The following is a 23508-nucleotide window of genomic DNA, read 5'->3' on the forward strand; positions in this document are numbered from 1 at the left end:
TCACACCCTATTATTCACTGGCCCAATTTTTTTTATACGGGAGGCTCTAAGTATCTCCTTTATCTGACCAGTTAGCTTTGTGGAGAGAGGCAGGGTTTCTAAGTATCTGATGCCTGTATAGCCCTTTACAGTTTATTAAGATTTTCACATTCATTATTATATTTAATACCCATAAAAACTCTGTCATAAGGCAGATATTATCTCCACTTTATAAATAAGAAAGCTGTAAATTAGTTGTATCAGTCATAACAAATGATACCCGTTCAAAATTGAATTCACCATCTTTCCACAAAAACTGATACCTCCTTCTTAGAGTCCTAACTCAGTGAACGCAGGGCACCAATCCAACTGTTTAAGCCCGAAATCTGAGAGTCAACCCAAACACTCTCATCTCTCCTAACCATCACTCTTATAATTAAGCCTGAGTAGTATGACCTCCAAATTATCTGTCAAGCTCATTCTCTCAATAAGGTCAAGATATCTATGTCTGGCAAGATGTCTGGAGAAACTCTCTAAGAACAGAGCACACAAAATTCTGAATAAAACAAAACAAAAGCAAACAAAAACAAAAACCATTTTTTCCAGGGTGTGGCTAAAGTGACAGTAAAGTAGTAGAAGTTCATGGGAACTCAGAGGAGCAAGAAAGTGGGAATCCAAACAGTATGCAAGCTTCTGAGGTGACATTTGGCTGAGACCATCTGAAAACCCAGTGACCTAGAACTTGGATGCTAGAGAGTACCATGTGCACTGAGACAAGCCCTATGGCCTAAGAGTAGGATGTTGTATAAAGACTCTGACATAAAGCTGGGACCTACAAACGACAACACCTTGAGTGCAAACAAGGTTAAAAAAAAAAAAAACCTCTTGTCACACAGAAGAAGGTGATAGGGGTAATTCCCTGTGTCACGTTTGTCTCTTAGTAGAGTGGGAAAAAAATAAAAATAAAAAGCACCACAAGAGAATTCCTAACGACAAGCCCACATTCAAGCATTTGTTAGTTTGATTTTAAGACTTTCTCCACTGTATTCTATAGTGAAATAAAGATAGCAAACACAAGGAAGTTAGAGGCTCCAGAACATTCACAAGTTATGACATCCCTGGTCTGCAGTAACAAAGCCCCTTTGTTACACACAGGCAAACTGGAAGGGATTAAGTGCATGCTCGGTGTGAAACTCACATCGCAGTGACCGGCACATGAGAGGTAGTATGAAGTTCCTTCTTCCTTGGCTACCTGGCTCTAAGGGACCCACAGCCCCTGCTCATTATTTAGCCCCAGCTCATCCATTAGTCCTGTCCCATGCTGCCTTAGACAACAGGCCTCCAGTGGTCCCTACAGGGTGATCCAGAGTTTTCAGTAAAATATTGTCTTTGTAGCAGTTGGGACTCTGGGAGCACTGACGTGAGACATTTAAGTCAGATAGGGTAGTCCAAAGAATATGCAAATGCTAATCCAAAAAGATATATGCACCCCTATGTCTATTGCAGCATTATTTGCAATAGCTAAAACATGGAAGCAGCCCCACATCCATTGATAGATGACTGGGTAAGGAAGAGGTGGTATACACACACACACACACACACACACACACACACACACACACACACACAGGAATACTACTCAGCCATAAGAAAGAATGAAATCTTGCCATTTGCAACATGGATGTATCTACAGAGTATAATGCTAAGTGCAGTAAAGCAATTCAGAAAAAGACAAATACCATATGATTTCACTCATATATGGAATTTAAGAAACAAAACAAATGAACAAGGAGAAAGAGAGATTAAAAAAAACAGACCCTTAACTATAGAGAACAAACTGGTGGTTATCAAAGGAGAGGTGGGGGGGGATGGGTGAAACAGGTGAAGGGGATTAAGAGTACATTTATCATGATGAGCGCTGAGTAATGCATAGAATTGTCAAATCACTATACTGTACAACTGAAACTAATATTAATATAATACTGTACATTAATTGCACAGGAATTAAATAAATAAACATAAATAAAGGGGAAAGAAAACAACAAAAAAATCTGACAAGGTAGTCACAGGTTATAATATAAAGACTCAACTCAAAATAGGCAAAGCATTCACTTTTTTTCCTAGTTTCCTACTGATTTCTTCCCTTCACTTTAAGAATGATCATGATTACGACTCTGCCTGAGTGGGGAGTTTCAAATGGAATAAACTTTTAAAAAATTAATTAAAATATTGGCAATAAAGATTGTACAGCAAAGTGAAACTCCTATCTTCCAGGCCAGAGAAGTCAATTACTGTTAACTTTGAACATAGAATGTGACTTTTATCCAGTACAGTCATCTGAATGACAATAGTTACCACATGTCCAAAAAAAAATTGATACATTAAAATAAATGAAAATAGCTAAAAGGATACTTGATTCTATTACTTCTCTACTTGGGAATTAGTGAAAGAACAATGTATAGATAACCTTCAAGGCCTTTAAAACAGACTCCCTATGATCAAAGCTGAAGTACAGTAAGTTAAATACCTGGAGGAAATAACAAGACATTATAATAACGGAATCAGATGATTTCCCAACTAAGAGTGGACAGCATGTTAATCATGATAGATATCTAACATCAGATAGTATTGACTTAAATTATAGTTTCATTTTTCTTTGACTAAGATCAAATTATAACTTCAGTTAAGGATTTCTTGAAATATCAAGCATAGATACATCTACTCTCTAGCTGCCTCCATAATTAAGCATGATAAACCAAAACACTTTAAATTACCAAACATCTATAAAAAATGTGATTTGTTACCGTGATTTTTTTGAAAAGTCTGCTACTTAAAGATGTTAAGACAACAATTAAAAATTACATCAAAATTAGATATGAAATATATCATTTGGGAACTGTATTCAGCTGCATGTAACTGAAAACTCAAATAATAGTAAATTCAACAAGATAGGTATTTTTTTTTTCCTTTCCTGTTACAGGAAGTCCAGAACTGATACGGTGTCTGAAGAACTTTACTGCCAAAGTCTTTGGGATTCTTTTGGCCAAGCTCTCAAGGGTAATCGCCATCAAGGAACAGGTTAGGCAGAAAAATTGAAGACGGGGGGAAAAAGACAAAAGGACCCATAACAGCTGAGCCAACCCCTGTCAGTGGCTTTCCTGAAAGCCCAACCAAATGACTCTGGATTTGGATAATTGACCAGAAGTGAATAACATGAACATGCCTAGCTGCCAGAATGCCCAGCAATTTTTTTCATCTGGACATATTGCAACCTGAAATAAAATTGAGGTTCAGTTATTAAGAGAAAAAACGGATAATAGATATTAAGTAGGAAACTAGCAGTTTTAGCCACAACTTGATATTTGATATTCCACAAGACAGGAAATTAGAAAACTATAAGGATGGATTGGAAAAAAAAATAAAAGTGGGATGGAATGGTTTCAACATGGAAAACAATGTTATTTAAAAATCCCTTTCAATACAAAACAGCTAGATCCCTCATGCAGCATAATTTTGAATGTATTGTTGAGCTCATGGGAAGTAAGGGAAATCTCCAACATAAACACCACACTTCCCCTACAAAACAAAAGCTGGAACTGCAAGTAGGGTGTTAAAAAGTACACTAATATGGAAGGGGTGTTTGTCTCAGGGCCAAAACCAGCATCGGCACAGCACACGTGAAACTCAGCCTCTTGCCAGCAACAAGTTCAAGGAGCTCGGATCACAGTCTCAGGTTCTGTCCTGGGTTCTTGAAGGCAGCTGAAATGGTCAGTGGTGTCCCCAACTTCAACAAGAAGCAAACATAAAATACTAGCTGGAGGAAAGAATTGCCAATTTAGGCCTCCAGGTTGTCCACAGATTAAAATCAACCAAGCATGAGATCACAATAGAAGACAAATACACACAGAAGTGGCCTAATGGTCACACACGCACACACAAAATATACAAATGATTCACCCCATTAACTGCTTAAAGACAAAAAAGTACATTGTCATCTCATTATTTGTAGAAAAACATTTCACTCCTCATTCGTGATTCTAAACATACCCATACAACCTATAAATTCTCTGGCCATGTCCAATAACTTTTCTGTGAATAATTTTGGCTTTTATAAGATAATTACATAACCTATGATCAGTGACCTTTTTCTTTCTACCATTCCAGCACCTTATATCTTTTATTTCCTTTTCTTGCCTTAGTGAGCTGGGGAGAACGTCCATTACGATGTTAAATGGAAGCCATGACAGAAGCTTCTTATCTGGTTTCTGATTTTAAAGATAATGCTTTTATCATATTGCCATTAAAATGATGTTTGAAATTATAGGTTTTAATAGATAATCTTTAAAAAAAATTGGCAGCAGGGGGCAGAGTAAGAATGTTCCTTTCTATTGCTAAGAGATTTTGCGGTAACCATGGACCAGGGATGAAATCATGAACTCTTAAAAATAAATTTAAAAAGACAAGTGACCCAATAGAAAAGTGGGTAAAAGATATGAACTGGGAATTCACAGACAGGAAAACACAAACTGTGAATAAATGTATGCAGTTATTTCTAGCCTCATTAATAATCAGGTAATTTCACACCTAATCAAATACTCTAAAGAAACTTCTGCACATATGTACCAGGAAATGTATGCAAAAATATTAATTGTGGCATAATAGCAAAATATTGCAGATCAGCTCAAATGCTTATCAACAGGAGAACAGATCTGTAAATTGTTACATACTCACTCAATGCGATGTTTTATGGTAGTGAAAATGAACAAATTATAATAATATACAGAATCATGGATAATTTCAGAAATAGTGCTTACATATATATATACATATTTTTTGCATGTTGCAAATATAATGTATTTTAAATCATAAGTGTGAATAATTGCTTGTGTATCCTCTCAGTACTTCCTACTGAGTGGAGAGGAGGCAATGGACCCTCAGCTGTGCATTTTTTTCTGGTGTGCCAAGAATGCAAGGCCCTTTAGCAGGGCCATTTCTCGGAGTTATGTTTGTAATGAGCAACCTTGAGGATTGAAGTAACATGTTTCACTGGACAATGAGCAGACTTGCTTCCACATGCTAAAGAAGGCATTAAACTCCTCAAGCCCAGTATTCTTTGGCTATGATGCAAAACTGCTATGTGCATAGCATCCATGTGGCCCCTCAGCATCACTTTTATGAGATTTGAGAGTCAAGAGGAATCAATATGATGACCATACTTACATTCTGACCCCTGCGGTGCCGTGAATACTAAAGTCTTTGGTCTCTGACCCGAGAGTCTTGTGTCTTCTGCCAACATCCACAGTAACACGCTCTTCTCTTAGTCTGTAAGTTGGGTAAAATCCCAGACACTTCATGGACCATGACATAAGTTGAGAGACTAGAAAGACTTCAAAAGACCCTGACCCTGTTTAGTCATTAACTAGCTCTCTTGACGTGGACTTTTCAGCAAACTCTACAGCCTTCTTATTCCTTTTATGTAAAAGGAGAAAATTGAAGTAAATGATCTCTAATAGCCCATGATTCTATGTTGTGTGAGTACAGGAAAAATACCCTGAGGTCTGGAGGGGAAGGCATTCATCCAGATAAAATGAAGCTTCAAGGAAGCTTGCAAGCACTTTGTAAGCATCTGAATCTTATATCATTAAGTGCTTTGGTGGACGGTGCTCCTTTCCTCTTCCCGCCCGCCTTTCTTTTCCTACAGGTGGTATTGATGCAATGGAAACAATGAAATACGGCAATGTGCCTGCCATTCAGAGTCATTTTCCTTTTGTGCTCTTCTCTGGATTGCAAGAGTAGAAGCCTGGCTTCTGTGTTAGATTCCACCAGCGAGAGGCAGTCACGTGAGGTTTGAAAGCTTCTGCTTTCAAGAGGCAAAAGCCATTATTATTCCTCCAGCAGAGCAAGGCATAGAGCTGTAGCAAACAATAGAAATGAAGTCTCGCCAACCCCTGTCAGTCATTCTTCTGAGAAGTGCTCATTTCGGTGCCACAGATAAATGAGATCATCAGCGACGGGTTCTTGTGGTTCCTTCAATTTCCATATTTCATGAGACATGGTTTTCCTCACTTTCGCTCCCTCGACCATGTTTTTGTTTTTTGGTTTTTGCTTTTAAAATGCTCAATAGCCTTCCTGCTGGAAACAGCTGCAGTGGTTTCCCTTGTTCTGACTGAACCCTGCCTGATAAAAGAGGGTACATTTTGGGAAAAGCTATTCTAAATCGGTTTTAGTACCCCCCCTTCACTGTCAAAACTTTAACAGTAGTAATAGAACTAAAGATTCTATTAAAATCTATATCCCTGTATGTTAGTTACTTGCTGCCATAACAAATTACCACAACTTAGTTACTTAAAACAACACATTTTTAAAAAATCTTACAGCTTCTGTAGGTCTGAAGTCTAGGTGGGGTTAAGTGGGCACTGTGCTTAGTGTTTCACCAGGCCAAAATTAGAATCTCAGCAGGGTTGTGTTTCTTGGTAGAGGCTGTGGGGAAGAAACTTTCTCAAGTGTATTCGGCTTGTTGGCTTACTTCAGTTCCTTGTGGCTTAGGACTAAGGTCCTCCGGTCCATGCTGGCCATCATGGTGGGGTGGGGGGGCTGGTGTCTACACCTTGAGATTGCCCATGTTCACCCTCATGCGTTCCACGTGACTTTCTCTAATGACAGACTTAAGGAGTTGTCTTTCCCACGTTTCTCATCTTCCTAACTTCTCTATCTCTCTGATTCCAACCAGAGAAAATTCTCTGCTACACCCACCCAGATCATCCAGGATAAACGCCTTAGCTCAATTTATCTTTAATTAGACCTGCAAAGCCCCCTTCACCAGGTCACATCACATATTCACAGGTTCCTGGGATTAGGGTATGATCACCTCTTGGGGTAGGGAGGGGTATTCTGCCTGCCTGCCTCACTATCTAATACTCTGAATGTTCTTTGTTATAGTTGCTCCTCTTGACATTATCACATGAAACTTTATGATCTGCCTTGATGGAAGCAATCTTCTTTAGCTTGGTATTTGGGTTTCGAGACACTCCTTTATAGGTAGGAGTAAGACAGGGAGAGATGGAAAGGAACTACTGACGTAGGAGAGTAACAGTAACAAAGCAGACCCCAGGGGACTTTCGAGAGCAAGAACTCCAAGAGTGATTATGAACGGACTTGGAAAAAAGAGTGCATCCACTTATAAAGGTATCGCTTTAAAGATTTCATTTTTAAAAATTAAGATTCAAGACCCGGCTTCTTCCTTTCTCCAGCAATTACACATTAATTCTTTTTAATTGAGCAGCCTCCCTTCCAGCACACACATACCCTGAAAGTAGCCAAAATTGGAAAACACAGTAATTTCTTAAAATCAGTTTTTGTCAAAAGCCTGATCTGAGGTAATGGGGGAATTTGGAGTTGCTCCTTGGGGCCAAGAAATTAAGAGGTCAATCTGTGGGATGTGAGGACATCACCAATTTTCTCGACCAATAAACCAAATATGTGTCTAGCTTTACCGTGGTATGAAATATATTCCCTGCTATTTGGCTCCCAAGAAGAAATATTTCTCATCATCAGGACACCCCCTCACACATAAACCCTGAAACATATTTGTGCTTTGATGTGGAACAAAAATATTCATTAGAAGAATGACTGAACCTTTTGTCCTCCCTTTATAAATTCATCATCTTTCTCAATAATAGAAACTATTTTTCCTCTAATTTTGTCCTCCCAGGCCCAATTCTCATTGTTTTTGTTTCCTTTATTACCTATGAAGCATAGTCCAGAAAGGAAAAAAAATGAAATATGCAGAGATAAATAAGAACTTGAAAGAAATTTCTGTTTTATCATCTCAGATCTTTTGGTCTTAGAGCATTATAAGAAACAATGGGATATGAAAAACATTTTATAAGCATTGTAAGTGAATAGCCTGTATACCTTTACTAGTCACCTAGGGTATGGCAGGGACTACAGAAAAGTCAAAATGATTTCTTAATACTTGAAATTTATATTATACAATAAATGCAGTGAATTTTAATTCCACTTACTGTTAAAGAAAAAATACATCAAATTTAGCCTCTGGTTAACATTCTAGCCCTGTGTCAAGTGACCTTAAAAGCATGTCAATATTTATTTGATGTAAGATCATTATAAGAATGTTTATCCCAAATGGGTTAACTATGTTCAGAAAAGACCTTAAGGCATTCATTTATAGGAATATATCAGATGGCCTTGCCAGAGTTCTACACTCAAAAATACCCCTGGGTTTTGCTTATATGAAAAAGGTCCTTTAATATAATAAATGGTCTTAGCTTGTGGTTACACTGAGATTAGAACATTCATATATCTGACCCTAAAAACATGTATTAATATTCTACCAAAGACTGACGACCTCAGCAAGTATAAAATGTGCAAAAAGAACATAATCATAATCTTTATATTTCTATTACAATTTAAAGTTTATTGAGAATTCCACCTCAGTTATCTTATTTGGACAAGATGAGTGTCAAGTTTGTCACTATGAGTCCCAAGAACGATTTCAGTAACCTCAGTTTATTTCCCTTAAAATCTCTCTCTACCTTCAGGGGAGAATATAGATCAATTTAAATGGCACGTATTCATAGAACAGGGAGGAGATGGGATGGAGAATATTTGTATTTATTAAGTATCTACCATGTATTAAGTACTAAAGATGCAAAAGTGAATAGATAAGGAATTTTGTCTTTTTGTCTAGAAACAGAAAGCTAACGAAGACATTTTAAACAAGATGAATAGCTGATCATAATTACTTTTTACAGAGATCATTCTGGGTTCTGCAGGAAGGTCACCCCCCTTTCAGCCCTCACGTCCAATAAATCATAAGTTGTCAGTAATAGATCCTACGTGTCACCTCCCTTTTCCCCTCCTCACTGCTCCTGCGTATACAACCCAGGGCTTTCACCTGCTCTCATCGGGGAGATTCCTGGCGGGTAGAGTCCCCGCTTCCAATCCCATCTGCCTGCATCCGGCCTCTAGCGGCAGCAAGACCCAGGCTTCCGAAGTGCACCCTGCTCAGATGGCTTCTCTATTTCAAATGGACCTCAAGGGTTACAGAGTGAAGTCCAAATTCATTCACAAACTGCGTTCAGTTCCCGAACGTTTACGTTTTCCATGGTATCACCTTGGCTTGGAGTTCTCTCCCTACTCTCCCCTGCCCCCTACCAAGCCCCACTCCTCCTTCCAAAATTCTTAACAGAAATGTTACCCCTCTGAGAACGGCTAGAGAGCTCTTTTTTTCTTCACCGTGTTTGGAGAGAGCATGCGTCTGTTCCTCTCGTGATTAGACTCCCGGAAGACCTGAGCTGACTTGTGGCCGTGTGGTCATGTGACCGTGTGGCTGTTGACCGGCTCAGAGCCACAGCTGTCCTTTCAATCAGCCTTTTCTCTATCCACCTCAGACCCCAGCAGCACTGTTGGCAAAAGCAAAAACAAAACATTCAAAACAAAATCTCCCCTGAAGGTGCTCCCAAGCTAACTTGCAAAGGTACAAAGAAAAGACCTTGAAAGTTTCAGGAGGGCTGAGAATAACCTTTCCGGACCTGGTGCCTTTGGGTCTGAAGTAAATTAGACAGAAGGGATCCTTGTTGATCCAAGGGCTGGCGTCAGAAGAAACGGTGACTAGGATGTAATTAGGTCTCAGTCAATCACACAGAATGATCAGAGTCCACACTTTTCATTATGATCACATATTTTTGTCAGCATCAATGTGCCATGATCCTTTTTAATAAAACAAACAAACAAACAAACAAACAAACAAAAACTGCTGAAGACACATTCAACTGAGTGGTCATATAATCAAAAGGTATATTATGATACAAAATTGGAAATAAATCCTTTGGCTTTTCCAAAGAAAACAACTCGTGCTCGCTTAAGCAGCACATACACCAAAGAAAACATGAACTCTATTTTTAAATGTATGCCAAACAGCAGACTCTTGTTTTAAGGATTTATTGCCACTATATTCTCTACAGCCATTCCATTTTATGGAATAGTTTACAGTTGGCAGAGTGAAATATTGTTTGTTAATTTGGAAGTGGTCTGACCCCTAAGGACTTATGAAAATATTTTTCTGTTACTGTACACTTAATAACTTCTAGAGTTTTCTCCTAAGACAAATGCTAATGATAAAACATTTGACTGCAGACAATAAAATTTAATATGTTGTTATAAAGTAAGGAGAATAATTCTCTGTGTACATCATAAACTGATTTTGAAATCATTTTCATAAAAAATTCCAAATATCTGGGGCATCTGGGTGGTTCGGACAGCTGGGTGTCCAACTCTCGATTTTGGCTGAACTCTTGATTTCAGCTCAGGTTGTGATCTCAGGGTAGTGGGATTTAGCCCCAGTTGAGCTCTGTGCTCATCAGGGAGTCTGCTTGAGATTCTCTTTCTCCCTCTCCTTCTGCCCCAACCCCTGCTACACTCTCTTTCCTTCTAGAATAAACAGATAAATCTTTTTTAAAAATTCCAAAAGTCTTTTACATATTTGCAGGATGTTTTAAATAACCCCCCAAAAAACTAATTTGAAAAATAATCATTTGATATGAATTTCTGTGATATTTTAAACAAAAGTTTTACTTTATTTTTTAAGTTGTTTTTTAAGATTTATTTATTTATTTGAGAGAGTGCAAGAGGGGAGAGGAGCAGAGGGACAGAATTTCAAGCAGACTCCCTGCTGAGCATGGAGCTAGATGTGGGGCTTGATCCCATGACCCATGAGATCATGACCTGAAATCACAAGTTGGATGCTTAACTGAATGAGCCACCTAAACAAAACTTTTACTTTAAAATCACGCCTAATAAACATGAACAGAAACATCTTGAAGAGCATATTTATTATTAAAATACTATGATTCTGACTAAACTCTGGCTGTGTTTAAGACAAAAACGATTCAGACAGTTTAGTGGGCTATTATTTTTATCTACACAGGAAATTTTCTCACATCTCTTCGTAAATAACAGGACATGCTCCCCTGATTCCACTTGATCCAGGACTTAAATTCCCTAACAGTGAGATGCCCAAACAGGGACCATCAAGGTGTTCCCTTGGATTCTGAGTGAAACAAACAATCAAAACAACTCTTTCTACTGGGGTCTCTAACATCTTTGTTAGAGATGGCGGCCATCTTCCAGAATATAAGGAGAGAATCTATCTGCAAAATGAGCCAAGCAGATACTGAGGAAGACAGCAAATGAGGAAGAGAAAAAGAAAAAATCTTAATGAGGTTGAGTCCCTAACTTATGAAGTGTTCAAGGTTTTGGTTTTAAGAAGAAAATAAGAGCAGGGCTGTACCCATCCTCTCGCTTTCAGGCAGGCGTTGAGGCAGTGGCATCTCCAGAGAAGAAATGAGAAAGGCGATCTGGTCAAATGTCCTTGTAAACACCTGAATGACTGACCTTCTCGAAAACACTCCAGTAATATTTACAAGGAGGAGAATCTTCATCTACTGTAATATCTTGAGAAGGATGTTCCCGGTCTATGTGGAATCGCTTATAGTAAGCAAATCTGGAATCCATAAGTTTATGGGGCATGACTCCCCAGAAAATCTCATGAAAGCTATGTAACTATTGGGGTACAAAACATTCCTAAATCAAACAACATTCTTTTGTGTGAGTAATATTGCCTCATGCATTAGGACTCATATGTAATCGGGGCCAGAGTGCATCCAGATGTGATAACAAAAGATGTGTAACCCTGCACTGGGAGGAGGGTGGGGGGGGGGGTCCCAAATATTTCCCTGCTTCATCTGTGCATCGCAATTATTTGTATCTTTGAAATTATTGGTAAAGCTTCATAAAGTGTCAAATTCATGTGAGTTTGGTGTGATAATCTGTCCCTTTTGTGGTATTCCCATTTTCTGTACCTTTTTCTTTCATCTTCTGGGTTCTGTGGGCCAGTAAACTATCCTTCTATTTAATCCAGTTGAGGTTAGGTCCCTGTAGTTTGCCCCCTGTTGAGTCCTGACTAGTAGAGCCACTAAAATACTTGATATATCTGATTTGTTGAGAGTTCCCAATGGACACAGTGCCAGAACTTTTAGGTCCCTCTTCTTTTTCAACAATTTCATGGGCAGGGGTAAGCCAGAACTAAAAACAAAAGTGCTCCCGTAAAACCAAATGCCAAGATTTGCTCTCTCACTATTCATAGATATTTCTTGATGGTGCCCTTGTACTTTTACACAGGTTACCTTTACTATATTTTTATGGATTTTTACATAACAGCCTTATCAGAAATTCATGGTTTCTAAATTAATTTTCTCTGTGCATCCTTTTATGCTTGAAATAGTTGATATACATCTATAGATTTAGCACTTTGAGTATCAAGATCTATGTGTACACCTATATAACTGAATAGTCTATACTCTGAATAGACTGAATAGAACTGAAGGCATTATACTAAAAGTTGAATTTATTTTTATCTCCTTATTCATAGTTTTGAGCAAGAGACTAGAAAGTAAGAACCCTGCTTTTTTCATTTTTTTAAATTTATATATAGTAAAATTCATTCCTTGTGGGGTACAATTTATGGCTTTGATGAAAACATAATCATATTTACCACCACAATCATGGAATAGAACCATTCCATCATCCTGAAAATTCCGTTCATGCTTTTCTTTTGTAGTCAACTATCCACCAATCCCAACCCCTGGCAACCATTGATTTATTACCCTCTGTCCCAAAAGTTTTGTCTTTCTAGCATGTCATATCAATGAAAGTATACATTTTGTGTCCTTTTGGGGCTGACTTCTTTCGATTAGTAAAGTGCACTTGAGATTCCTCCACATTATTGAGTATATTAGTAGTGTGTTTCCATTGCTGAGTAGTGACCCATTATAGGAAGGTATCACAGCTGGTTTATCCATTCGTGGGTGGAAGGACATTTGAATAGTCTACAGTTTTTGGCAATTAATAATCAATTCTATAAACTTTCATGTAAAAGCTTTTATTTAAATATAAGTTCTTACTCTATTGGCTAAAAAGTAGATTGCTGGGTCATATGTTAAGTATGTTTGACTGCATGAGAAACTGACAAATTGTTTTCCAGAGTGGTTATAAAATGTTGTAATCCCACCAGCAGTGTATAAAATTTCTAATTGCTCTGTATCCTCACAAGCACTTGGTGTTGTTGGCAGGGTGAAGGTGGGTGGTATTAGCCATCCTAATGGTTATAGAGTGGTATATCCCCATTGAGTTTTAATTTGCATTTCTCTAAATAAATAATGATGTTGAATATCTTTTCATGTGTTTATTTGCCATCCATATTTCTTCTTTGGTGAAGTAGCTGCTCAAATCCTTCGCCCATGTTTTTTTTTTATTGGGATGTTTTGTTTCTTTTCTTTTCATCTCTCTTCTTTCCTCTTTATTTTAAATAGGTTCCAATCCAGCGCTGGACCACAATGTAGGGCTTGAACGCATGACCCTGAGATCAAGACCTAAGCTGAGATCAAGATCTGAACTAAGATCAAGAGTCCAACACTTAACCTGGTGATGGGTATTAAGGACGGCGTATTGCTTGGAGCACTGGGTGTTATATGCAATGAATCATGGAACACTACATCAAAAACTAATGATGTACTGCATGGTGACTAACGTAACATAATAAAAAAGATTATTATTTTAATTATAAATTTAAAAAAAAAGTCCAACACTTAACCAAATGAGTGAGCCAGGCGCTCCCCACAGGATATTTCTTTCCTTATTTTTGAATTTTGAAAGTTCCCTGTATCTCTGGACATGAGAATCTCTGTAAGATATGTGACTTGCAAGTATTTTCTCCCAGTCTGCAACTTGTCTTTCATTCTCTTTTGCACAGAAAAACTTTTTAATTATGATGAAGTCTAATTTATCTCCTTTTACTTTTATAGATTATGCTTTTGGTGTTGTAAAACCCTACTTTCGTTAAGCTACCTAATTGCTGGGCTCACGCCCCGGGCTCTGGCACTTCTTTCCTCTCCGCTAGCTGCGACCTGAGAGAAAAGTGTTGCTAGGTCTGTGGGGAGCCGTAGCAATGGCCTCCGTGCTGTCCTACGAAAGCCTGGTCCACGCTGTGGCTGGAGCCGTGGGAAGTGTGACAGCAATGACAGTATTTTTTCCCTTGGATACAGGTCGACTGCGACTTCAAGTTGATGAGAAAAGAAAAGTCCAAAACTACACACATGGTGCTCCTCGAGATCATTACGGAAGAAGGCCTCCTGGCACCATATGGAGGGTGGTTTCCAGTTATCTCCAGTCTCTGCTGCTCCAATTTTGTCTATTTCTACACTTTTAATAGTCTCAAAGCAGTCTGGGTCAAAGGTCAACATTCCACTACTGGAAAAGATCTAGTAGTTGGATTTGTTGCAAGAGTGGTGAATGTGTTGCTAACAACTCCACTCTGGGTGGTAAACACCAGACTGAAGCTGCAAGGGGCAAAATTTAGGAATGAAGACATTGTACCAACCAACTACAAAGGTATTATTGATGCTTTTCACCAGATCATTCGAGATGAAGGAATCTTGGCTTTATGGAATGGCACATTTCCTTCCTTGCTGTTGGTCTTCAATCCTGCCATCCAGTTCATTTTCTATGAAGGTTTAAAAAGGCAGCTTCTAAAGAAATGAGTGAAGCTTTCTTCTTTGGATGTGTTCATCATTGGTGCAATATCCAAAGCGATTGCTACCACCGTCACTTATCCTATGCAGAAGGTACAGTCAATTCTGAGGTTTGGACGTCAAAGACTAAACCCAGAAAACAGAACATTGGGGAGTCTTCGGAATGTTCTCTATCTTCTTCACCAATGAGTAAAGCGTTTTGGAATCATGGGACTCTACAAAGGCCTTGAAGCCAAATTGCTACAGACAGTCCTCACTGCTGCTCTCACGTTCCTGGTTTATGAGAAACTGATGGCTGCTACCTTCACAGTTATGGGGCTGAAGAGTGCCCGCAAGCACTGAGACACCTCACACTGCGAAGCGCAGAAAGATGCTCAAGATGAGGGGTTCCTTCTGTGTGAAGGGAAGTGAGTGATTCTCTTTTTATTCTTGCTGTGTGCACCATGAATTTTACCCTCATTGGCTGGAAAAGCGTCTAAGAGTAAACATGGAATATAGCCAGGTGGACCTGTCCACAACTTAATTTTTATGATGGTTGGTTGAATTTTGTGGGGGAGGTTAGTCTAATGGTCGTACAAAAAAACCACTATTGAAAACCTGAAGATGGAAGTTTGTGGGTGTGTATTGTTTTTCTTAAGGTGAATGGACTATTGCTCACATGTGTAATCTTTTCCAGTTAAAATCTTTCTTAAATTTACCAGCTGTTCTTTTCCTCTGATTCTAGGGACACATTTAATACCATATAATTCTCCTCATATACTTTTGTATGTTTTAATCTTGGTATTTTCCTCACTAAAAATATGATGATTGTTAAAAAAAAAAAAGCTACCTAATTGCTCTACTTTAGCCTTATCTGATAAAATTTCTTTTGAAGGTAGAGAGTATGCTTGGGATGTTCTTAGCACCAAACAGAGCAAGGAAATTTTTATTGATTTTTTTAACACAGATTTGAAATTTCTGAGCTCATCCTCTGCGAATCCCTTCCTGACCCCAGATGCCTTACAGACGTACATCTATTTCCACTTGTTCATGACCCTCTGAATATACCACTGACCACACTTACCACATTTTGCTCTTATTATCTGTTTACTCTTTCCTTCAAACTCCTGGAGGTAAGGGATGATGCACCGAATTTCTGTGCAAGCCCGAAGCCCAACACATTATAGATGCTCAACAAAACTTTATGTAATGAATGGATCTCACCTCATGTGAACACTTCAGGTGAGTGGAGAACATTTCTGTATGAACACGGTGGAAACAGACATAACTGATAAACCTATGAGTTAATCCCTCATGATATATGAAAAGGGACAGATGAAGAAGTGTAGTTTAATACCCTGTAAGATAGTTTGTAATGAATAAAAAAATCAAATCAAATTGTATTGTTCACTTATTCAATAAATAATTAAGCATTTACTGTGTGTTGGGCACTCTGCTTGTTTTGACTATTTCTTAATATTTGGTCACTTAACTTATGCAAATTCAAATACAAATATAAATTCAAAAAGATTTGATAAAGGTATATTTAGAGAGAAAAATACAAGAAATTTTAGATTAACTTTATTATTCTGAAAATGGGTTGTGCTACAATATAAGTTGCAAATACAAAATGTTATAAAAATTTTTTTAATTAATATATTGAGTATATTTTATTCTTTGTCTTTTCTTAAATTATGTATTGAAATATTAAGATGATAAAACTGCAGAAAAGGAGAGAAATGGAAACACTCAAAAATCAAGAAAATATATATCTAACAGATACAAAATTAAATTTATTATGATAAATGACTCAAACCAACGCTGATATATATTCAAATTAAATTTTGGCAAAAAACAAATGATATCCAAAACTGGATTGCAATTGTGAATTCACTAATATTTTGAGATGAATAATTTTTCATAAAATAAAAATTTTAGCATGGCATTTGTATAGTAAACAAAAGTTGCAACTCAGATAAAAGGAAATGACACAAAAGGGTAAAAGAAAAATTATTAAAAGACTTTGTCTCTGGAACAAAACTTAATCCAGCTCTTGATGTCAGCCACTGATCAGAGCAAAATAGGTTCATGCTAATGTTTTGAAAACTGGATACTAATGAAACAAAATTCATTTGGGGACATAGTGGAGATGACGGATCATCTTTTAATTGGTCAGGAGATTTTGGAGGAGCCAGCCCTCTCCCTGGTCCTCCTCCCTGTGAAGCAGATTCTGGGAGAAGGGGAGTGGAAGGACTCCATCACTTGGGCTGAGAAAGCAGAAAGATGGGTCACCTCTTACTAGAAGGGTCAGGGTGCAAAGCTGAAGAAAATGCCAAAATGCATATCTTGGCAAAAAGCCTAGGACAACTATGACTGCAATTCATCACCGGTTCCTCAATCCAAAGCTACGTACAGTAGGACAGTCGAACAGTTCCGGAACTGTTAGTTTTAGAAGTCGTAACAAAAAATGCCAATTCTTTCTAACCTTTCTGATAAACCAATCATTTCTACCCAAAATCTTCTCAACTGATGAGGAATGTTGTGGAAGTGTAGGAAGCAGTTCTCAGAATCAAGGCAGATGTGAAGAGCAGGTCTTGCAGAGGGCAGAAGCTGAGCAGCTGTGGATGTGCAGAGCAGGAACCAATTACCGCTAAATGGGACCGACCCAACAGTGCCTTGGTGCTTGGATCACTCCTCTGACGAAGCAAAGTCCTAAAAGAGGGGAGTCTGATAGATCTAATCTGGGTCTGTGCCCTCCCCTCTCTGCTATAGGAAGATTTGCACCGCATCTCCCCAAATGGGGGGATGTAAATGCCCTCCAGTGGGGTCAAGGTTCTGTTAGCAGAAGAAAGAGAAGGATTGCTACGAGATAAAAAAAACTCCTGCCCAAACCATTGCACTTCTTTATTTTGTATTCATCAAAATAATTTCTATTTTGAGGCCCACTCCTCCAGACAGGAAACTATACCTGTCATTTCTTGGGGTTTCTCTACTCATAGGCATTTTGCTACTGTTCCGGAGCTTTCTCCATCACCAAGACATAGGGAAAGGGCACCCTGAATTTTGGTCTACTGTCCACATAGACTACTTAGAGAATCCCATAATCTTTGTCCTCATGTCTTCTGACTGCCAGCCCTTTATCACTTCCAATCTGAGCTTTGCATGTGGAAATCTTTAACGAGGTGTCTGTGGTCCCAGATTCCCCGTGTACCGTGCAGCCAATCCTGGAGTCACATCACAGGTTTGAAATTTTGGCAGGGAATAATGTTCAGATCTCTTTTACTGGTAAAACAGTCAGATTGCAAACCCTATCACAATCCAATAGAACCTCAAAAAATTGCAGGAAATCATTCTCCCCTTATGTTTCTTCTAGACAGTTCTACCCCCACAAATTCACTTAACGTTTCTACCAACTTTATGGACCCTCTAGTTATCAGATGTGCTTAGATTTTGCAAAGAAAGTCAGGACGCTTTGTAGACTACTAGTGCTTTCAATCCTAACCACATCCTCTAACTTCGCCTCCACCTCCACCAGTTACTGAAGCAAGCAGAGCTGAGTCAAAGGTCAGCTTGAATGGGGGCAGAGGAGAAAGAGAGAGCAAAATTGTCAGGGGCATTGTAAAGGAAAAGATGCAGGAAGAAAGCTACATAAATTAATATCTGAAAAGATTATCTAATCATGCCAAGATCAAGGATTAGCACTACTGGCAGATGGAAAATGACTTGGAGTTTATCCAGGGATAGAGCTTAGAGGCCTTGCAGGGACCTTTTACAGAATCTCAGCTCAGGTTTAGAAGGGCAGGCTGGGTTCATTTAAAGGGGCAGACGCTACAGCCGGATCCCTGCTCCCCTCCAAATTAGTGTTCCTGGTAGCCTGTGAAGGAACCTCTTCTCTTCATTTTCATGAAGGGGTTTATGTGTCTGCCAATGTGCATGTGTCCAGAAAGGTCCGGAAAGGAGACTTGCAGAAGGGGAGGGTAGAAAAACATTTATTAATGCTCTATTTTATATTTTCTTTTTGAGTATGTGTGCTTATCTTACCTACTAGTAGCTAATAGTATATTGCCTTTCCCACGTGCCAGGCATCATTCTAAATGCCTTCACATGTTTTAAGTAACTCATGCAATCCTCACCACCACCCTGTGAGGGAGTTACTGCTGTTATCCTCATTTTATAAAGCACGGCCCTGAGGCCCCCACAGGGTCAAGTAGCAGACTTGGGTTTTGAACTCAGGCAGTCTTGCTCCAAAATCCTTGCTTCTTGCTACCTTCCATATGAATTGTGTTTCTCAAAGCCAACCGGTTTATATGCCATCTCTTTGATCAGTTCAACCCATACTGAATACCTCCTGCATGTGGGGCTCTCCTTGGTGTTCTAGAACCATCTGAGAATAAAGAAGCATGAATAGGATTCTGACCCTACCTGAAGGGGCTCACAATTATAATACTATAATAGGTAGTGTGGTAGCAGTCTTTTATAAAATCAGGCCTAAAAATGGTCTGTGAATCTCTATTTATAATTATACTAAAATTTGACATTATTACTAAAAAAAAAAAAAACACCTGGCATTCATGAAATAAGAATTTTCTGTGGTCCAACCTAAAATGTGAAAATGATATTAGCTATTAAGATTCATTTTTTGTATGAAAACACTGTACATTCATTAGAATGTAGTGTCTAAATAACTAAATACCATATATATGTTTCTTAGGCTTTTTTTATCAGCTGTAATATGCCAATAAAAATTGATTCTCCCCAGGAAACTTTAAGCTATTTTTTAATATTTTCAACGTGTATAATACTCTATTTCCAATTTCTTTCATTATTGCAATACATCAAGCCCCCTTTAGAAAGGCATTAGTGGCAGCTGTGGGGACCTGTCAGATTTTCCGGTTAACTTTCTATAGGCATTTGCCACGTTGGAAGTGTGCGGTCTGGAGTGTACAATATGTGTGTTTCAAATGGCATGTCCAAATGTGAACAATCAACCTTTGTAAAACCATGCGCTTGTGGGAATCGGAATGACGGCGCTCCATTGCTTTTTACGGCCTACACAGATGTAGCCATTCTTCCTCAGTGGCCATGCTAATTTATCTAAGAACAAATTTAGAATAAAAGGATCGTCCTTGTCATGTGATGAGGAAGTTTAACAGCCATGGGACATTGGATGGCCAGTTTGTATTTACCCATAATGAGGGACTCGATTTCACCGCTGCCTCCCAGCCAGATAACTCTCGCAAGGGTTACTTGCCCAGGCATCTCCGTACCCCTCTGCAGGATTTGCATCAGACAGGCCCACCTCTCATTTCTCGCTCCCACACCCTGCTCCATTCTGCCGCATCTGGTGACTTGGACAGTGGTCCTCCTTGCCAGGCTACCCACTGCTACTGCAGTTCTCTGGCAGGTGGAGGCAGAAGAGAGTCAGACGGATGCTTATGTAACAAGACAGAATCTCTGGGGGGAAATTTTTGCTTAAAATCTGAGCTCTATGGAGGCAGGGATATTGTCTTCCTGGTCACCACACCTCCAGTGCCCAGGACAGTGCCTGGTACATAGTAGGTGCTCCACAAATAATCATTCAAGGTGTGAAGGAAGGAACACCAGCTAAAAATGCAGGGGTCAGGTTGTCAGGGAATCTAGATATCGCAAAGAGACTGAGATGAGACAGACTTGGTTAAGAGGATCCTAAGAGGCTACAGGGACTGAGGGCAGAGCAAACTCCATGAGGCACGGAAGAAAACAAACCAAAAGTGCATCGAAAATGAACAGATGTGTCAACCCCCCGTTTATTCATTCAACAAACATTTATTGAATGCTTACTATGTGCCAGGCACTATTCTAATTGCTAAGATACAATAGCGAATAAAACTGACAAAAATCCCTACCCTCACAGCTTACGTTACATTTCATGGGGGAAAGACAATCGATAAGACAGCTGGATAAAACATATGGTTCATTAGATAATGAGAAGAAAAATAAAAGCAGGAAAGAGTGACATAAAATGTCAGAGCAGGAGGAACTGACATTTTTAGATAAGGTGACCAAGGCAAGTGTTACAGACAGGTTGCCTTTTGAGTAAAAGCTGGGGGAACACGAGAAGTGATTCCCTGCCACTGCCTGGCAGAAGAGCTTTCAGCTAGAGAAAATGGCAAGTGCAAAGGCCTCGAGGTAGGAACTTGCCTGGTGTGCCTGATGTACAGCAAGGGGTAAGTGTGGCTACTCCAGAGGGAATGAAGGGGAAAGGAGAGGTAGATGAGGTCCGAGAGATGAAGGGAGACCATAGCACTGGTTTGGATAATGGGGTAATTGATACATGGCAGAGTGTTGTAGGTGATAGGAGGACTTTGGCTTCTGGGCTGAGGGAGATGGGAAGGAAGCAATTGCTGGCTTTCTCTCATGCCTCTCCCCTTAGAGCCATCCCTCATGTTGCTCCCTCCACCTGGAGCGCTTTCCCCTCTGCACGGTACCTGACCAACATCTCCTCAGCCTCAGGCCTCTGTTGCTTTTCTCCAGGGGCCTTCCCTGACGCCCCAGTCTAACTTCTGCCTCCTACCACTGTCAACCCCAGGCTTTTTCTCTCCTACCAGTTGTTTTCCTTCAAACCACTGCCCATAAACTAGCATTATATGCTTATTTGTATAATATCTGTCTCTCTCACCAGGCTATAGCTCCAAGAAGCAGAGATCGTTCCATTTTATTCACTGTGTTCACTCGGTGCACTTAAGTAATAACCTTACGAATATTAGCCTGTTTTCCTCTCCGGCATTTCTGTGTACACAGTTCCCTAGCCCTCTAGCTGACTGGAGGTGCACAGCTGCTTGCTGCAAGTGGAGAGAGGACATCAAGGTTATTACATTAGGAATAGAGAGAATTAAAGAATTAATTTTCATTTTCTAATATTCAAAATAGGGTTTTTGCAGTAAGGCAATGGACTTGAAGGGAGTTAGTATTTTCTAAATCCTTCAGCAAACCAAGCCCTGAGTATTTAGGACTCAGATCGCAGCTGCCGTGGGACAGGAAGCAGTGGTGATTTTGAGGAAATCTGGACCAAAAAAAGAAGAAACAGCCCAATTCAGGCTCCATCTGGTTCATAGGGATCTGGGGATAGGGAATGGGAGCCAATGGAAGCAGGGTTGTCTACAAAGCCAGGGAGAACGAAGGTGGGGCCAAAGCCTCAGGAAAGATGGCTAGGCCTGACCAAGGGTAAGAAAACCGGCCGGGATACATTGGCCTTCGGCCTCTGGAGCGCAAACTGGAGAGCACCCAGAGATGGCACCATCAGCCCTCAGCGGGCCCAGGGCCATGGAACAGCCCTTGCTAAGATGTTCTTTAAGAGCTTCATAAACAGCATAAAGCATTGTATGAGTGGGCGGGGGTATGGACAGAGAGAGATTGTATCTCAGTATATTATATAAAGTGTTATATGTGTGTGTATTATAAGTGTTGTGTTTCTTTTTATAAAGCACCATACAGATCCAAGCATGCTGTCTCCCCTCCATCATCAAGCTATACCACCCCTCCAATCACACAGATGCTCTCTTGGACAGGAGCTAGGTGGAAATAGGAGGAAATGTGCATTTTTTACAGAAAGATATGGAGTATTATCTAAAAGGGCTGTTTGAATGATTGCATAGCACAAAATTCAGGCTTATGAGGGGAAGCAGACCACTTACCAACAAATTAAATAAACTCCATTTTCTTTCTACATCAAAGGAAACAAATCTGCAAGTTTGCTGCACAAAGAAGCCCATTTGGGATCGTTAAGAACCTGTGAGAAGTACAATATCTTTGCTGCTGACAGGTAACAAACACCCAGATGAGAATTTGAGAGTTGAATAATCTTGATGCCAAGGCAATGAATAAAAATTATTTATAGATGCAACTCTAGACAATTAGCAGATTAAAGAAAGGAAGGGGTGGGGAAAAGGAAAATAAGACTATTTCTCTTTGAAATGACTGAGCCTCATTCAGCAGGGTGAAGCCTTATGCCAGCAACTCAGGCCCAGGGCATATTTCAAAAATTATGCCTTGGGAAAGAGATCAGACTCCAGATGTATATTTAGGCCAGAAAGCATCACCATAGCTGATAGACACGAAGCAAAGTTTGATTTGAGAAATTCACAAAGATAGAAAGCAAAGGTATTCTGGTCTTAAGACATGACCTCAGCTATCACCTTTTTTCCCTTCTGGGTCACAGAGCCACGGCCAAAGAGAACATGGAGGTGAATTTGGGTTTGGATGTGGCATCTCATATAGCCTGCTATCTTTAAATAGAGGAAACAACTCATCCCTAGCTAATCGAGATCCCCTGAGACTTACCTTTGCTCAAGGGAGGCTCCACCTGCACGCCTGGCCTGCGCCTCTGAATGGCCTGTATTGGAAATCTCTAGCTTTCTTGGATCTAAAATGTGTCGCCAAACACAGGAGCACACCAGTCTCCAGGTTTACTCAGCCATCCTCAGAGGACCTGGGGGCTAAGGCGAGTCAGAAAGTAAATTCAAGGCAGAAATTTAGCTCTTGCCCTTTGGGAAAAGGAAGAAGTGACCCCTTAAATAGGAGGAAATATCTCCTGAGATTGGGGAATTTTTATCATGCGGGCATTGTAATTGGGTGTACTATTTTTAAAATACCCTCCAGTTTAGACTTATTGGCCAACCTGTCTTTGTCTACCGCTTCCCATCCTCCATTATGGCTGACGAATTAGGGAGCACAAAGCCCTCCCTTCCTGGCCCAAATGTACTCAGGGTGTTCCTGGAAGAATAGGAAGGATAAATAAAAATAAGCTTCTTCTACCAAAAAGGGATTGTCATAAAGAAGGAATCTGAGGGAGGAGAAGCAGGGATGAGATATGTGCGTCTAAATCTGTCTCTTCAGGCTTTTTCTAGGTTGGCAGAAATGTGATAAAGAAGTCTATGGAAACACTGATGGAAGGGAGCAGTGC

At 39.6% G+C, this 23508-nt stretch overlaps 1 pseudogene; it reads left to right on the forward strand.

The window, feature by feature from the left end:
• The first annotated feature begins 14005 nt into the window (after positions 1 to 14005).
• Positions 14006 to 14930, forward strand: LOC114208268 (peroxisomal membrane protein PMP34 pseudogene; annotated as a pseudogene).
• The last annotated feature ends 8578 nt before the right edge of the window (positions 14931 to 23508 follow it).

This window comes from Eumetopias jubatus, unplaced genomic scaffold (genome assembly GCF_037043125.1).
Source record: "Eumetopias jubatus isolate StellerSeaLion01/CBP00866 unplaced genomic scaffold, mEumJub1_p1.0 scaffold_2, whole genome shotgun sequence".
NCBI classification, from domain to species: domain Eukaryota; kingdom Metazoa; phylum Chordata; class Mammalia; order Carnivora; family Otariidae; genus Eumetopias; species Eumetopias jubatus.